The 17,876-nt window shown below is 35.4% G+C and overlaps 1 protein-coding gene across 1 annotated transcript in view; it reads right to left on the reverse strand.

Moving 5' to 3' along the window:
- LOC125116320 (catenin alpha-3) overlaps positions 1-17,876 on the reverse strand; it is a gene marked incomplete at its 5' end in the record, with an annotated part of 829,627 nt that overhangs the window by 661,270 nt on the left and 150,481 nt on the right. The gene's annotated exons all lie outside the window — the stretch shown is intronic.

Below are 17,876 nucleotides of genomic sequence, written 5' to 3' on the forward strand. Positions count from 1 at the left end.
TATAGTCTCTTGATATCAACGTCTAATCCACAATAAGATGCTAACTATTAGTTTCCTATGGGACTGAAAAAAAAAGTTCATCTACGGATCAAATGCTAATAGATTCTTAGAATCGCATATGATGGTGGTTTAAGTTTGTAATTGGTTTATTATTTCCCAGAGATCTATTACACATACTTGTTTCAGTAAGCATGAATGAATCTTTGTTCATGTTTTATTCAGCATCAAATACACTACAAAGCTGGACAAATATAAGATAATTAAATTCTTCATCCTGCTCATGATTTTCTACTACAACTTCAAAGACCCTGTTTGACATTCCAGGGGTCAGTTTGATTTAAAGCCTTAGTTACATCCACATGTTTTTATACATTATTGCTTTTGAAACTCACACTCTTTTTTTCCCTTTTTTAAAAATTTTTATTAACATATAGTTGATTTACAGTATTGTGTCAATTTCTGCTCTACCGCTAGTAACCCAGTCGTGCATATGTACACATTCTTTTTCTCATGCTATCCTCCATTATGTTCTATCCCAAGAGACTGAATATGTCTCCCTATGCTGTACAGTAGGACCTCGTTATTTATCCATTCTAAATACAATAGTTTGCATCTACCAACCTCAAATCCCCGGTCCATCCCTTTCCCTTCCCCCTCCCCCTTGGCAACCACAAGTCTGTTCTCTATGTCTGTGAGTCTGTTTCTGTTTTGTGGATAGGTTCATATGTACCATATTTTAAATTCCACATATTAGTGATAACATAGTATTTGTCTTTCTTTTTCTGACTTATTTCACCTCCAAGAATCCCTAGTTGCATCCATGTTGCTGTTCTTTTCCAGAGAAGTGAGCGCCCTTTTAAATAATTACCTTCATGTCCATTCCCTAAATGTAATATTTATAAACTGTTTCTTTGTAAAATGAAAGAACCATGAGAAAGATCATGGAATTCCTTTCTTTTTCTTTGAATCATGCTCTTATTCACCATTCCCTTGCTAGCATGTGTGTGCTTATGTACAGAGGCGGTGTTTTCTCTGATCCTCAAAATACATTATTGTCTTCATCAATACAAGATCACTTTTCCAACAATCATTTTCCTAATTATGTCTCTGTTAGGTGTTACATACTTTAACACATGGCAGGTTTTACTGGTCAAATCCCATATGCATTCAGCTGTGAGAGACTACAGTTAAACAGCAGATAATGGACGCAAACCACAAACATATCCTTGGATCACCATTTGTAAACTAACACAAAATGTTACTTACATGGATTGATAGACTTTGCCTTTTTTATAGCATGAGTTTTAATATGTTGATAGTGAAACAACTCCTTGGTTTGCATTTACATGTAATAAAATATCAGCCATAACAGCCATACATTATTTAGCTGTGGAAGGACATTGTTCACTTTATTAATGTATGTGGAAATGGCTTACTTGAAAAGGTCTTTTGTTGGCTTGAAGGTCACAATGCCTCAAGTTTCACATCTGACACATAATTAGCACATTTGTGAATTATTTGAAAAGGGCAGCAGTTTCGGTGACTCCCCCCAAGGCCCCAATCCCAGAAAGTAAAATTTAGCAGCCTAATTGCTTTAATATATCTTATAATTATTTGCACCACACTTGCAGAGAATATCTATCTGTAAATTTGAGCCTTTGTTATTTTAAGTAAAATTTTCAAATTATTCATTCAACTTTTTTTTTCTTTTTAGGGATGCACCCACAGCACATGGAAGTTCCCAGACTAGGGACTGAACTGGAGCTACAGCTGCTGGCATATGCCACAGCAACGGGGGATCTGAGACATGTCTGCCACCCACACCATAACTCAGGGCAACACCCACTGGGCGAGGCCAGGGACTGAACCTGCCTCCTCATGGATCCTAATCAGATCTGTTTCCCCTGCGCCATGAAGGCACATTAAAGGCACATTTTATTAATTAAATCTTAATCAAATCAGATGAATTGCTGGTTAATCAAAAGTTTAAAAAATTACAGAGAGTTTCTCCATATAGACAATCTTTTACATTATTTATTTACTTGTTTATTTGGTCTTTTTTGTCTTTTTTTTTTAGGGCCACACCTGCAGGGTCAAATTGGAGCTGTATCGGCCAGCCTATGCCTCAGCAAGGTATGATCTGAGCCAAGTCTGTACCTACACCCCAGCTCACGGCAACGTCAGATCCTTAACCCACTGAGCAAGGCCAGAAATCGAACCTGCGTCCTCATAGATGGTAGTCAGATTCATTTCCACTGAGCCAGGACGGAAACTGCAACATTATTTATTTTTAGTGTATCATCTTTCTCTTTTTTTTCCCTTTTAAAAACAAACATTCTTGTTCTGGATGTTTGCTGGCCACCATGTTTATTGTAGCCAATTCGGTGACTAATGAAACATGAAAATCATCCTAAACACAATTTTTTTTTATATTAACAGACTTAAAATTTACAAAACTCTCAATTGAAATATAACACAATAAAGTCTTCTGCTCAATTAATGACTGTAGTAATACTCTTTCACTCTTTCTGTCTTCCTATATTCAGACATATCTGAACTTCTTCCCAGAACTCTTCTAAGTCTGTTAGATTTTCTGGATGATCCAGGACTATTTCCAGATTGAAGCATGTGGAATTTTTTTTAAATTATTATTAAAGTATAGTTGATTTACAATGTTTCTTCAATTTCTGTTGTATAACCAAGAGACCCAATCACATACAATTTCCTGTGGAGACTTTGTAATATTTTGTACAAACAAATTTGAATTTATAGGATAGCTAGTATTCTGTGACAAAATAGATGAAGTTATGTGATAGGAATAAAATCACTTTACAGTTCTAATTTGAGTGATTTGTGACATATTTTCTAAGTCACATCACTGTGTAAATGAAAGCCAGATTTCTTCTATACAATATTCCTAAATACTGTGTGGTTCTTCAGACAGTCAAATAAGTACCAAGGATGAAGGCAGCTCACTATTAGTCAAAGAAAGCAGCATACAAATAAAATATTTTGTAAAAGAGTCTGACATATTTGGACATCTGACTTTTTTTTTTTTTTTGGCTGCACCCATAGCATGTGTAAGTTCCTGGGCCAGGAATAAAACCCACACCACGGTTGCAATTTAAGCCACAGCAATGACAACCATCTTGCAATCAGGGAACTCCTCTGACATTTTTACATACCTAAAATTAATAATGTTTTCAAAGGTCTTTGTAAAGTTTCATTATTCCACCCAACCTTGTGAAAGACATCTGCCCACTAAGGGAAATAAATCATAGAGAGGTTTGGGAAACAAACAGATATGGGTTTTAACCTGATTCCCACATAAGATTTCTAACCATGGGCAAAGTTGACATTTCTGAGAACAATTTTGTCACCTATAAGATGGGTGTGATAGTATCTGCATTAAGATGGCCTGATACTAGGGAGCCCTGGCCATACATGAATTCCCTTCCAGCTCATCTATTGCTCTACTAATGGGGCGGGGGGGGAGGGAATGAGAAAAAACATTAATTCTCTCAAGAGTTTTATAGATTTAAAAACTTAGGAGCCTAAACAAATTTGAAAAAATATCTAATCAAAGAGCCACAGATTCAAATGTTTTCATGGCTGATGCAGGGAATACAAATATGGAATATAGAAGTGACTTAGTGGTGGGGTGTGGTGCTGGGTCCCCAAGCAAACAGAAGTGTGTATGTCCTGCCTAAAGGCATTAAAACTCATTAGGACAAGTTGGAATATAAGGAAAAACTCTCTGCCTTGACCAAACTAACAGTCTACTGGCTTACTGTAGTTCAATGTTCACTAGTTCATGGTTTCTGATACCTTTCTCTAATCCTCTATTGCATGGATAGGAAAACAAATTCAAACAGAGGTAAGAAGCATACTTAAACCATCCAATGACAGGGAGACTATTAACCAGGGCTATGTGTGTATGCTATTTATGCCACCCTGAATCATTGTTATGAAGTGTTCTGCATTGAAATGAAATGACAGACTTTTTATTGATATTGTGTTATATTCTTAGCCAAGACCAAGAAAATCAGGGTCTAAGTTATCCTAAATAAATGGGACCAAAGGTATTCAGGTAAATTCATAAGTTTATCAACAACAAAAGGCCAGAACACAATGTTCTTTTATTTTTACCAAAGGTTAAATTCATTACTGATCCTCTAAGATTTGCAAAAGTCAAATAAAAAAATCTTCCTACTAGGATATGTTGTCATGCTACTCAAAGAGGAGGGATTTTTTAACATCAGCACATTTTTTTTGAGCCTCTTTCCTTCACATCATACTTCTGCCCTCTGAAATAAATGTCTATCCCATTCTAGACACTTGAATTTACCACCCTTTCAGATTAGTTTAAAAAAAAAGTTGTAGACAACAAAGCCTGGCCAGACAATTCGGGAACGAATTCACCTCGATTACCACCATTGATGTTTGTTTTCTTCCTGGTTCCGAGTTCAAATCATGTATACCAATTTTGAAAGTTCCTGCCATCTTTGCCACCTTTTGGACTGTGGTCCTTCCCTTTCACCTGGCAAAGAACATGGTACTCCTCCCTCCTTTACCCATGTTCTTAAATGAGAAATTCCCTGTTCTGGAAACTGGTCTTGTAAAACCTGCTGGCTAGGCTAGATCTGTCCCTCACTTTCTATTAAGGTCAGGGAGATGGCCAGACTTGACCCCAAAGAATGACTCACTAATGGCAGTGCCAAGAAAAGCTATAAACAAGATATTTGGGGAGTGGGAATATTTTTAGTGGCCTTTAAATCAGTCTACCATGCTATAGGCTTACACCTGCTTTTTTTTTTTTTTATCATTACTCTGTTCTGGGCTGGTAAATATATTGCAGTTTTAAAATACTGAATCCCAGAGCATGGTATGTTTGAGCACTCTAATATCAAGTGTTATTTGACATCTCAGGAGCACTAGTTGTTCTCTCAGGCATCTTGGACATCTGAATGGTATTGTTTCTAGGAATAAGCTCACTGTTTGGACAGCTGCTCATCATACATCATTGATTCTGTCACTGAGGAGTTCTCATACAGATATTTACCAGGGATATGATTTCTCAAGAACATGAAGCAAACTTCAATATTTGGTGAGATTGCCATCATTGCATACTCATTGTTTATATATGTTCAGATAGTTAATTGTAATATCTTGTCACCAAGTATCTTAACTCTCAGTGTGGGAGAAAGGTCACTGTCTCATTTTCACTCATTTTCCTCTCTGGCAGATGGTTATGCAATTCCTGTGCAAACCTTTCAGAGACAGAATTTACTGCTTTGCAGAGCAGCCTATTCTCATTGCAGGGTAGTCGAAAGTTACACAAGTTAAGAACTTCTTTCTTTTCTTTTTCTTTTTCTTTTTTTTTTTTTTTTTGTCTTTTTGCTATTTCTTTGGGCAGCTCCCGCGGCATATGGAGATTCTCAGGCTAGGGGTTGAATCGGAGCTGTAGCCACCGGCCTATGCCAGAGCCACAGCGACACGGGATCCAAGCCGCGTCTGCAACCTACACCACAGCTCATTGCAATGCCAGATCGTTAACCCACTGAGCAAGGGCAGGGACCGAACCCGCAACCTCATGGTTCCTAGCTGGATTCTTTAACCACTGCGCCATGACAGGAACTCCAAGAACTTCTTTCTTGAGTTCCCACTGTGGTGCAACAGGATCGGCACAATCTCTGGAGCACAGGTTCAATCCCTGGCCCAGCATAGTTGGTTAAGGATCTGTGGCATATGCCATAGCTGCAACTTGGATCTGATCCCTGACCCAAAAGCTCCATATGCTACAAAGTGGTCAAAAATATACATTAAGAAAAAAAAAAAAAAAAGAAGTTCTTCTGTATAAAAAGGTAAAATCTTTCTCTCAACAACCTTCTCATAATAGTCACAGAATCTATAATGTCAAATATCTTCAATAACAGAAATGAGGTTAGGTCTATAGGAAATCTATTTTAGTAGTCCTCAATCTGAAGGATAAGTTAGATGGTGAATATAATATAATCACCAGTATAGTTATTAAAAGTCCAATTTCCTTTTGCCAAGATATTCTGATGTATTAAGTATGTCTATGGGTAGAAGTTAGAAAAGATAAAATATATGTTTAATTCAATTCTTAAAAGTGTCTCAGGTGATTCTGATATACCACCCTTCACACAAACACATAAAATATAGAAACATATTTAGACTTTGGGTTGATTTTCATTTGTTTGATAGACACTCCTTCCCAGAGATTAATGCGAAGCAGTGCAAATCTACGAGAAGTATAAATTGAATAATATGGAAGAGGCTAGGAAATTATAGAAAAGGCATAACAAATGAGAGTTAAGAAATAATGATTCATTTTACTCCTTGGGAAATAGGGCTTAGACTACGAGGGCTGCTATAACAAAAGTACCATAGACTGCTTATCTTATAAATGACGGAATTTATTTCTCACAGTACTGGAGGCTAGGGAGTCTGGGATCAGTGTGCTGACAGATTCAGTGTTTGGAGAGCACCAGTTTCCTGCTTTATACCCTAAGTCCCCTAGCTGTAAACTCACATGGCAGAAGAGGTGAGGATGTCTCTCTGAGGCTTCCTTTAATAAGGGCACTAATTACATTTAGAAGGGTTCTTCGCTCATTACCTAATCACCTCCAAAGTTCCCATCTCCCAATACCATTGCCTTGGAAGTTATGATTTCAGCATATGAATTTTGGGGGACACAAGTATTTAGTCTGTATCAAATAAAGAAAAGTCTAAAACTAAAAATCCTCAGGAAATGGAATTCCCACTATGGCACAGTGGGTTAAGAATCTGACTGCTGTGGCTCAGATCTGGTCACCCCAAACTCTCAGTCCATACCATTCCCTCCCCCTCTCCCTTTGGCATCCATAAGTCTGTCCTATAGTCTGTGAGTCTGTTTCTGTTTTAAGGATACATTCACTTGTGTCACATTTTAGATTCCACATATAAGTGATATCATATGGTATTTGTCTTTCTCTTTCTGGCTTACCTCACTCGGTATGAAAATCTCTAGTTGCATTTACATTCTATATATGGAATTAATCCATTCTTTTTTGACTGAGTAGTATTCCATTGTATACATGTACCACATATTCTTAATACATTCATCTGTCAATGGGCATTTATGTTGTTTCTGTGTCTTGGCTATTGTGACTAGTGCTGTTATGAACATAGGGATGCAGGTATCTTTTTGAATTACAGTTTTATCCTGATATATGTCCAGGAGTGGGATTGCTGGCTTATATGGTAGTTCTATATTTAGTTTTCTGATAAATATCCATACTGTTTTCCAATTGGTAATTGGTTGTACCAATTTACATTCCCACCAAGAGTGTATAAGACTTCCCTTTTCTCCATACACTCTCCGGCATTTGTTATTTGTAGATTTAATGATGGCCATTCTGACTGTTGTGAGGTGTACCTCATTGTAGTTGTTATTTGCATTTCCCTAATAATTAGTGATATTGAGTATCTTTTCATGTGCCTTCTGTCCATCTGTATGTATTTGAAGAAATGTCTATTTAGGTCTTCTTCCCATTTTTCAACTGGGCTGTTTTGTTGTTCTGTTGTATGAGCTGTTGGTGTATTTTGGCGATTGATCCCTTGTCATTATTCTAGGAGGTGGATCAAACAAGATATTGCTACACTTTATTTCAAAGAGTGTTCTTCTGCCTATGTTTTCCTCAAAGAATTTTATAGTATCTGGGCTTACATTAGGTCTTTAATCCACTTTGAGTTTATTTTTTGAGTGGGTATGGCGTGAGAGAATGTCCTTTTGTCATTTATGTCTGAAAGTAGTCCTTCCATAGGCTCTCTTACATTCATGTCTATACATAAAGGCCTGGATCAAATATCATCTCCTCCACAGACCCCTCTCAAACACCCAAAATCAGAATTCACACCTCTGCCTTTCATACTCCCACAACTGTAACATATACTTCATTATTCCTAGACTCACTTACCTAAATTTCAGATGGTAAACTGCTGGAAGGTAAAGACAATAATGTAATCTTTTTAAAAAGCATTTTTTATTAGGCCAAGCATCCTAAAAATAGAATTTAGTCCTTGTAAATAAATAAAAATAATAGTTTATTTTTGTTCACCTAGAAATTGAATTATCATGAACAGATATGATTTTCTATTATGTCTTAAACTAGTACATTCATTGAACTGTATTTCTTAGAGGTCTTAGTAGAATTTAATTTATTCATTGAAAATTGTTCTTCCTCTGCCTCCTCATTTAAAAAGGTTTTGATTCTGTATCATATGAGTATAAAGGTAACTATCATTAATTTAAGTTATGAAGAAAAATGCTTGAGGAAAGAAAGCCCATGGGTCATTAAACTTAATTGCCTTGAGTTGATTTCAGTCTGACTGTGTTTGCATACTGGGAACATCAAAATCTGACAAATCTGTAGCAAAGATACAAATAAATACAGGCAAACTTTGAGTAAGGATACAGAAACAGTACAGCAAAAATTATTTATTTGTGACTTGGCATTTGAAAAAGATTGGATTGCTTTCTGAATTTAGAAAAATATAAAGGTTCACAACAGCTTGTAAAGAGTTATGAAGAAGGAAAAGAAAAGCCTGTGTCCTTTGGCCAGGTCAGTATATAGCAAAATCATAAGTCACTGGCCAAATCACTGATTGAAGGCACACTAATAGTTCTTTGGTAGGTATTCAGAGTTGAACTAGATACTCTGAAGTTGAGTGGCTATTGATACATATAGTAGATTTAACCAACAGGTGGCTAGGAAGGGTCTACAGAGGATATTAGTTAGGAAGTCACTAGCTTATTAATAGCAACTGGATGTGTTTAAGAAGAGAATGAATATTCTTAGAAGAGTAGCTAAGGTACCAGTATTTACTAGACAGCTAAAAGAAGAGAAACCTATGATGAGTCTTAGAAAAAGTGGTCAGAGGTAGAGAAGGTTAGCCACAGCACTCTGATGTCATAGAGGCTGGGAGAAGAGGAAATTTCAAGAAGGTCTCAAATGTCCAATAATGAGAGGGTAAGTAAGTGAAATTGAAATCACTCAGTGATTCAGGCACATTGAGGGCCATTGTTCGTTTGGGAAGAATGATGATGGTCAAACTCACCTAGTGTGGACAGAGGACAGTGTAGGTGGTGAGGAAAACCCGTGTGGCTTGTGACTCAAAGCAGAGAGCTAGAGGCTGCCTAGAAAATACCCACTCCCACTCCTGTGTCAATCCATTTGTTTTATGTTGTCTGTCAAATATCTCCTGAATCATCTCCTTCTCTTGCCACCCACTCTAGTCAAGTTGACTGTTCAGTTTTATTTTGTCATTCTTGTGTCAAGTCTTAGCTTTTATCTTAGCCACTGTGACTTCTTTCCACTCCGTTCATCATACTGCAGCTGACAATGTTTTCAAAGCCAAATTTGTTTCCATCATATCTCTCATCCTTACTCCATATTCCCTTCCCTACAAGGTGCTGTAGAGTCTTGTTCAAGGGTCATCATACATAGTTCTTTCTTCTCCCTTTACTTCAACTTTATCAACCTATTTTCAGATATCCATGCTTCCTTCTGCCACAGGATATTTGCATATGCTCTTAAGTGTTGAGTATTATTGCTCTTAAATATTAGCATGTAATGTGTTCCTCTTTCTTCTTCACTGCCACCTTTATACCATTTAGATATGTTTAATGGCAGGTCTCTACTCAAAAGTAATTTTTTTCATTATTTATCTTTTTGTCTGATTGCAGACTTTTTTTTATTAAAGTATAGATGTTTTACAGTGCTGCATCTATTTCTGCTGACAGCATAGGGACCCAGTCTCAGGTATGAGTATGTACATGGTATGTGTATATGTGTGTGTGTGAGACCTCCTCATACCCAAGTCAGTTTTCTCCTTCAGAGCCTGATTCTCAGTTTGTAATTATACATTTACTGAGGAGATTATTTGATTACTGACCATTTCCTATGCTTTATATAAGCAGGGCCCTTACCTATGTTTGCTCACCTTTGGACTCTCATTTTCTAACACCTAATATGTGGTAGCCAAACAAAAAACCATTCCTCAGTGAATGAATAAATGCATGAATTATCCCCAAAGAGAGAATGGAAAATTGAGTTTAGAGGGAGGAGACAGCAGCAGAAATTTAGGACAAGAGAGAAAAAGAAGTGAAATTTCCCTTTGAAATTCATTTGCAATATTCCACAAAGGTTTAGACAGCTGGACTTCAAAGAAAAGTAATACACTTTTCTTCTAGTCTGGTCATCATACTTAACAAAGCTTGTTGGGGAAGGTTCTTTCAAGTTTTACTTTCACTTAAGACGTCAAATTGGGAATAACTGACTAGCTCCCAATTTAGCTTTTTAATTTATTTATTTTTAATCAAGCAAACTAACTCTTCAAAGGACCCAAGCTGGCTGCCAAATGCTGGTGAGTATGGCAGATGGAAAGAGGCACATAACTCCCATGAACAAACCCAGGAGCTTTCATGTCTCCAGCAGAACATAATACAATGCATGCTTTGTTTCCAGGAAAGCCTAGCTCAGAGGCTGGGACTGAGTGTGAAAATGTAAAAGGGGGTCTGTGATCTCTTAGTGTTGGCATCAAAGCAATCTCTGGCTAAAGAAATGCCAGCCCTTCTCTTCTTCCTGGTGAAACAATGATGTTCCTTGCAGTAATAAGAAATGACCACAAATTAGGAGTTTTGCAGAATATTTAACTAATAAAAGGGTGCTATAAAAGTGCACGGCAAGATTCACGTAAACAGTTTCATCAAGTAGCAAATATGGATTATGTACCTATTATGTGGTCTGGGAACTGCCAGAGAACTCAAAGACAATACAAGCAAACCTCACAAAACAACTATTTAATGGGAAACATGTAAGAGAGAAGAAAACTGTAGTTGTTATGTACAGTAGAAAGCTAGAAGTAGGCAAATTTCCTAGTGGTAACTGCAGTCAGAGTGTTTCATGGAAATAAGCTATTGCCAAGGAACCCATATTCTCTTGGTCTTTGCTTCTCAGGTTGCCTCCCAAACTTTACAAATCGTAAATCACACAATCCTATCTCTGGTATTAGTTTTATTAATGTAATCATTTACGTCTCCATCTTGGTTATCCATCTATGAAAGAAGCTGATTAATTATTTGACTGCTAGTCCCCCTCCCATTTCAATAATCACATATTACTGATTATGCAGTCTGATGACAAAATTAGATAAGAATAGACTGGGGCAGAGCCATCAGGCAATTTTCCTGTTAATTTAAGCATCAAATTTCTAAATAAAATATTAGCAAATTAAACCCAATTATGTAATTAAAGAATAATAATACAGCAAGACAATGTAGTTTATCCTAGGAATAAACCTATGGCTCATGATTGAAAAACGCTACCCATAAAAATTCCTTTTTTTTAACTATACTTTAACAGAATTTATAAAATCATTTGATAAAGTTTTATGCCTCTTCTTATCAGTGCAAAGCAAAACTAAATTAAAACAAAACTAAAACAAAAACCTTGGTGAGCTATGAATATAATTAAATTATTCTTAACCTGAAACAGTACAAACTAGAGAAAATTAAAGAAAATTGCAGAATTCTGCTCAAAAGTCAAGATTAGGATAAGCATTCTCTATCACTGAGGTAAATCAATATTTTACTAGAGGTTCTAGTCAATATAAATAAACCTAGAAAAGAAATGATAGCTGCAAATATTGTAAAGAAGGAGGAAATATTTATATCTGAATGAAAGATGTATCTGAAAAGCTGTTATTACTACTGAGTGTTCAATAACACAGCTTAATACAGGATGACTAATATTACTTTTCTATGCAGGAGCTAACACCAAAATAAAGGTTTTAATCATGCAGTCTCTGTGATAATAGCAACTAAAGTTATAAATGTCATAGTATATATACCTATTAAGAAATAGATATAACTGTATTATATATGCATATAATTATACATATGTGCATATGTTAAATTTTAATTAATGACATAAAATAATAACTGAATGCATGGGGAGAATATCATATTCCTGGATGGGAGTATTCAAAATTGTAAATTAAAATCTCAACTCTCACTAAATTTGTCTACCAATTTAATAGATTTAATTGAACTTAGGTTAATTTTAATGTACTTTTGGAAGAATATGTGAAAGAATAACAAAGACAATATACAAAAAAGAATGAAGAAAAGGATATGAGTAAGTAACTAAAACTTGCAAATTTAACAACAAAAATAATGATGATGGCTCAAATGGCTACTCTTGGGGTGGAGGGAAGGAGAGTTCAATGTATATAAAAAGTCTGGAATGTATGACTACATGAAAAGTGTTTACATTTCAAAATAATGAAAACATAAAGTCAAAATTCAAAAGATAGGCAAAAGTATTTGTTAGATATAATAACCTCTAAAAGATTATTGTCCATAAAGTATAAATAGCTCCTAAATATCAATAAGAAAAAGAGGTCAGGAGTTCCCATTTGTAGCCTAGGGGGTTAAGAACCGACATTGCGTTTATGAGGATGCAGGTTCAATCCCTGGCCTCTTCCAAAACTGGCTTAAGGATCCAGTGTTGCTGCAAGCTGTGGCATAGGTCGAAGATGTGTCTTGGATCCTATTTCACTGTGGCTGTGGCATAGGGCCAGCAGCTGCAGCTCTGATTCAGTCACTAGCCTGGGAACTTCCATATGCCTTAGGTGCAGCCCTAAAAAGAAAAAGAAAAAAAAAAAAAGAAAAAGATGCTATTAAAAATGGACAAAACATTTAAACAGATATTTCACGTATGAAATACAATGACTAATAAGTACATGAAAAGACTCCCAGTCTTCCTCTTGATCTTTGTGTAGGAAATGTAACTAAAGCAAGAAAATGACATTTTTTCCTTGTCATTTTATCAATAGTTAAACAGTTTGATAATATCTAGTATTGCTAAAGATATGGGGAAGCAAATAAAAAGTAAATGGCTAACATTTCAAAGGGAAATTCAGTCTCATTTATGAAAATTTAAAATTGGCAAAACTGCCACTATTCAATTTAATGTAATCCATTCTTCAGAACTACTTTGTTATGTAAACAAACATACAGCCACATGGAGGTTCATTGCAATTGTATCTGCAAGAGTAAAAAGTAATCTAAATACTTATTAATGAAGAATAAATTATGCAATACTACAGTTCTGTATAAGAAAAAAAGAAAAAAACCTTTTTTGACATAAAACATCTCAAATGCATAATTTTAAATGAAAAATACTATGAAATGTATGTAAAGTGTGTTCCTATTTAAATGAAATATGTATGTACACATTTGTGTAAGTGCAAAGAATAAAGTCTGCAGTGATAAATCCTAACTCTTAACATGAATTCTATATGGGAAAAGAAGTGGGATCAATTTCGCTATGAAGAGAGGCAGCCCACTTTAACTGTATGTTTCTACATTGAAATTTTTCCAAGTATATTTTTCATTGTATAGTTATCTAATTAGGGAAAAAAAGTGATTGATGAAATAGTTTTATGTGTATTGACTTGGAAACATGCCAATGACAAATAAAATGTATAACATGATATTATTAAAGAAGATGAATGGGAGCACACGTGTGTGTGTGTGTGTGTGTGTGTGTGTGTGTGTGTGTGTATGCAACTGTGATATCAAAAAGATTGTTCGCCAAAATAGTATCTGTGGTCATCTCTGAGGGGTAAGATTCAAGACAATTTTAAATTTATTTTATTATACCTTAAAATTTTTATTATGTTTGGGTCTTTATAATGAGAATGAATCATTTGTATAAGCAGAAAAAAATAATAATTTCCATTTCAAATAAAATTTTTCTATATCTATATATGAACTTTTAATACCACAATCAAGAGGATCATATTAATCATGACACTGCAAAATCTGAGGACTGGAAACCACTTAAAAACAAAATCTCCAGAAAATGCAAATATATAATGTTAAAGGGCCACAAGGGAGAAAGTAGCTTGTATTGTTTCATAACTGTTTTATTTAAAAGGATGATTCACAAATATGGTTGGTAATTCAAAATAGGGAAAACAGACACTAGTTTTATTTACCTAAAGTTTTATTTAACATAGTGGCAAATATCAAGTGAGTCAAAACTCATTGCCAATGACAAAATCAGACCACACAAAAGTGATCTTAACAACGAATTAAAATTCAATTTGTTTGGAATGCTAAAGTCATTCCATGCATGGCATGTGCGTGCCTGTGTGCATGTGTCTGTGTGTATATGCAATAGATATGAGGTGATGATTTATGATTAAGGGATTATAAATCCTAGATTTCTTTCTTTTTCTTATCCTACCCATGCTTTCCAGTTCTGTTCAAATTTGTATCTGAACTTCTTGTTCCCCTCCAATGAGTCATTAAAGATGAAAATATTCATCTGTATAAGTGGACACATGTCAATGTTGTTCTAAAAAGCAGGCATTAGAATGCTGTGTCAGAATGTGCCATCACGAAAGAAACAAATGAGATGAAAACAGGACTTGGATCTTAAGAGTATTGTCTTTAATAACTTATCTGAAGTATGTGTTACCTAGCCTAAATTGAGGACCACAATGTATACTGCTTTAAGAGTCCTATTTTACCAAAAACATTTCTCATCTTTTATTTTGGAACAATATCTAACTATATATGAATACTGATATACCATACTGATATACAATGTAAATTATAAGGGTAAAACCAGCTAGACAGTTTTCCCAAGGTCTCTCTGTAAATTAAGCTATTATTCACCTCAGAATCACCACCCAAAGAATAAAAGTATGTGCCAGCTGCCAAGTTAATGCAATATAAAAAAATGACACCAAATAAAATCTATTTAACTACCAAAGAGACAAAACAAATCTAAACTATAAATTAAAGACAAGATCAAGTGTTATTTCTTGAACTAGTGATATACTTTGTTGTCTGCTGAGGATTAAGCATAAGAATGAAGCATGCAAGTCCAGTAAGTCCTTATTAACAAGATCAGTTTGTAAAGGGCACATGTCCAAAAATATTATAATTGGTCTTCATTATCACTGAAATTGACATCAAATTTCAAAGCAATTTTATAGCCAGTGACCTGACCTCTCGAATGGCAGAAAGAGAACTGATTTTCTTTCTTTTTTTTTATATGAATCTAATTGATTTACAGTGTTGTGTCAATTTCTGCTATACTGCATAGTGACCCTATCATACATATATATATATATATATATATATATATATATATATATATATACACACACACATTCTTTTTCATATACTATCTTCTACCATGTTCTACCCTAAATGAGAATTTTTCTTTTTTATTTTTCCTGCCTTTTATCTTTTTAGGGCACATGGAGATTCCCAGGCTAGGGGTTGAATCGGAACTTTAGCTGCTGGCCTTCACAACCACAGCAGCTCAGGATCCAAGCCGCATCTGTGACCTACACCACAGCTCACAGCAACACTGGATCCTTAACCCACTGAGTGAAGCCATGGATTGAATCCGCAATCTCATGGATACTAGTCAGGTTCATTAACTACTGAGCCACAATGGGACTTCCTGATTTTCTTAAAGAGAGACAGAATGTGCTACAGCTAATATAAAGTTTTCAGTTAGTTTAATTCTGAACCAACATTTGGGTACATATCACTCTATTCAAATGCCATGATGGAAACAGAAGTTGTCATACACTGCAAAGTTAGTTGAATTGTATTGTATAAACTCTGAGTATATGTATGAGACAGTCAAAACTAACTGATTCCCCAACTATTCAAGACATTCACATTCAGACACATTCCTTACTTCATGAAAGAAGGAATCTCCAAAAAAAAAAAAAGAGAGAAAAAGAAATCTCTCAGTACAGTGACAGTTGGTAATCAATTGTCTGACAGCTTTTATTTTTGAAGATATCAAAACAGTAACTGTGCAGCTACATTTTTTTGTTGCAGGTATCTGTTTATGATTAAATTTAACTTTGGGATCAATAGGCAAACAAGCTTTAAAATTACTAGACTTTCACTGTGCTGTACAGTAGAAAAAAAATAATGTATTGGGTAAATTAAAAAAAAATACTAGACTTACATATACCTGGAGAGAGACTTATCTCAGCATAAATAACTCATAGTGAATAAGACAAATTGAAAGAACACAATGCTCATGTGAGAGAGTGTGTGTATACAGGTGTACAGAGAAGTGAGAGTGGGGTAGCATGTTTGTATATGTGTATATGAGTGGGACAGTCCCAATAAAATATGCAAATCAGCATGCTAGTATTAAATATCATGATTTCTATATCCCCTCATTTTTGGTTTCCCGAGTTCTTATGAGGGCTCTTTGATGCTCTCTGGATTTAAATTACAAGATAAATAGAGGTGTTAAACTAAAGGATGTGATATAGTATGAAAAGAAAATAAAAGATTTAGGCCTCTATCAATTTGGCAAAGATATGAGTTACTATAGGTTTTATCTTATCTACCCCTTAATTGAAGTTTCCCATACCTCTAGAAGGGAGGAGGAAGATCCAAGGAGAAAGTTAATGGTAACATTATTTTACTAACTTTCCCTAATTAGGGCAAACCAATATGTTTATTCTATCTGCACAAATTTAAATTGTGAAATACTTGACAGCAGAAATCATCTTATCCCTCTTGGTAGTTCTAAGACTTTGAAAGCAAGGTTGCTCATATACCATCTGTCAAAATGGATGAATTCAAGCCAACATTGCAAATAAAGTATTTTTCATATTGCCTTCTCTACAAAGTTCATGATTACTGTGTACGGAGGGCTAACAACACTTAAAGGAGAATAGAAGATTGGGGAAAAAATAGTTTCTAAGGTTCAAGAAAAGGAAGGTTGAGATGTAAATACACAAAACAATATAACAAATGAATGAAAAACTAATTGCTAATGGGCTACGGAATCAAGAAATAATGCAATGAAGCTTTAAAAATTTTAGCTGGTTTATGTTAAAGAATCTTAAAAAAGTTTCTACATCAAACAAATTATTTTTTTAAACTATGAATAGAACCAGCTTGTTAAAGGGTGTGTGTTAATAGAAGACAAAATTTTTAACAAATCTCAGTATCAGAGGATTTCTGGATAATAAAAATCAGAAATTTCTGAATAAAATTTAAAAAACTATTAACTAATGAATGGTCTAATGAAAGCTCGCATTATTCCAAAAACCCGAAGTTTAATGTTTCTATTGCTATGAAGATAGAAATGGAGTAATTCCTATGTATTTAGCTGTTTTTCATAGCAAGCAACATAAAACTTGAATCAAATTCAAGAGAACAGTGCTGCACTGAAGGTAGCTCTGAGCACCTCAGCTCTATGGCTCCCCATGGCTGAGGAGCCAGGGCTGGCTCCTCACCAGCATGGCTTCTAGGTCTTCAATCACAGCCGAAGGAATTGAAGGGCGTTTTGCAACACTTCGTCCAGTTATTGACCCTGCTTTGGGAAGCTGGCTTGCTTGTACTGCACCTGGAGCCTTTCTAAATATTGTCAGACTCAGCCTGTGAAGAATGAAATCCCAGTGTGTTCTGGCCTTGCTCAGTGTAGACAGTTTTGTTCCAGAAATCAGTAGACAGTTTGCTTCCTTTCCTGGCTCTTAGGGCAGAGAATGGGTTTTCTCATTTATGAGATAGTAAACTTAATGAGTGCCACCCTCATGGAACTGAAAGGAGAGGACAAAGCCCTTAGTAGCCGGAGAGAGAGAATGACACATAAAAAGCCTTGTCCAATTTCTGCTGCTACCGTTAGAGTCCAACTTTACCTCAGCCTCTGATACTGTGGATTCCTCCCACCTCAGGCTGCCAGGCTGTAGAAAGCACCCCCACACCTGTCTCTCTCTCTCTCCTGTTGGTTAATTAACACTAATGG

Source organism: Phacochoerus africanus, chromosome 15, assembly GCF_016906955.1.
Source record: "Phacochoerus africanus isolate WHEZ1 chromosome 15, ROS_Pafr_v1, whole genome shotgun sequence".
NCBI classification, from domain to species: Eukaryota; Metazoa; Chordata; class Mammalia; order Artiodactyla; family Suidae; genus Phacochoerus; species Phacochoerus africanus.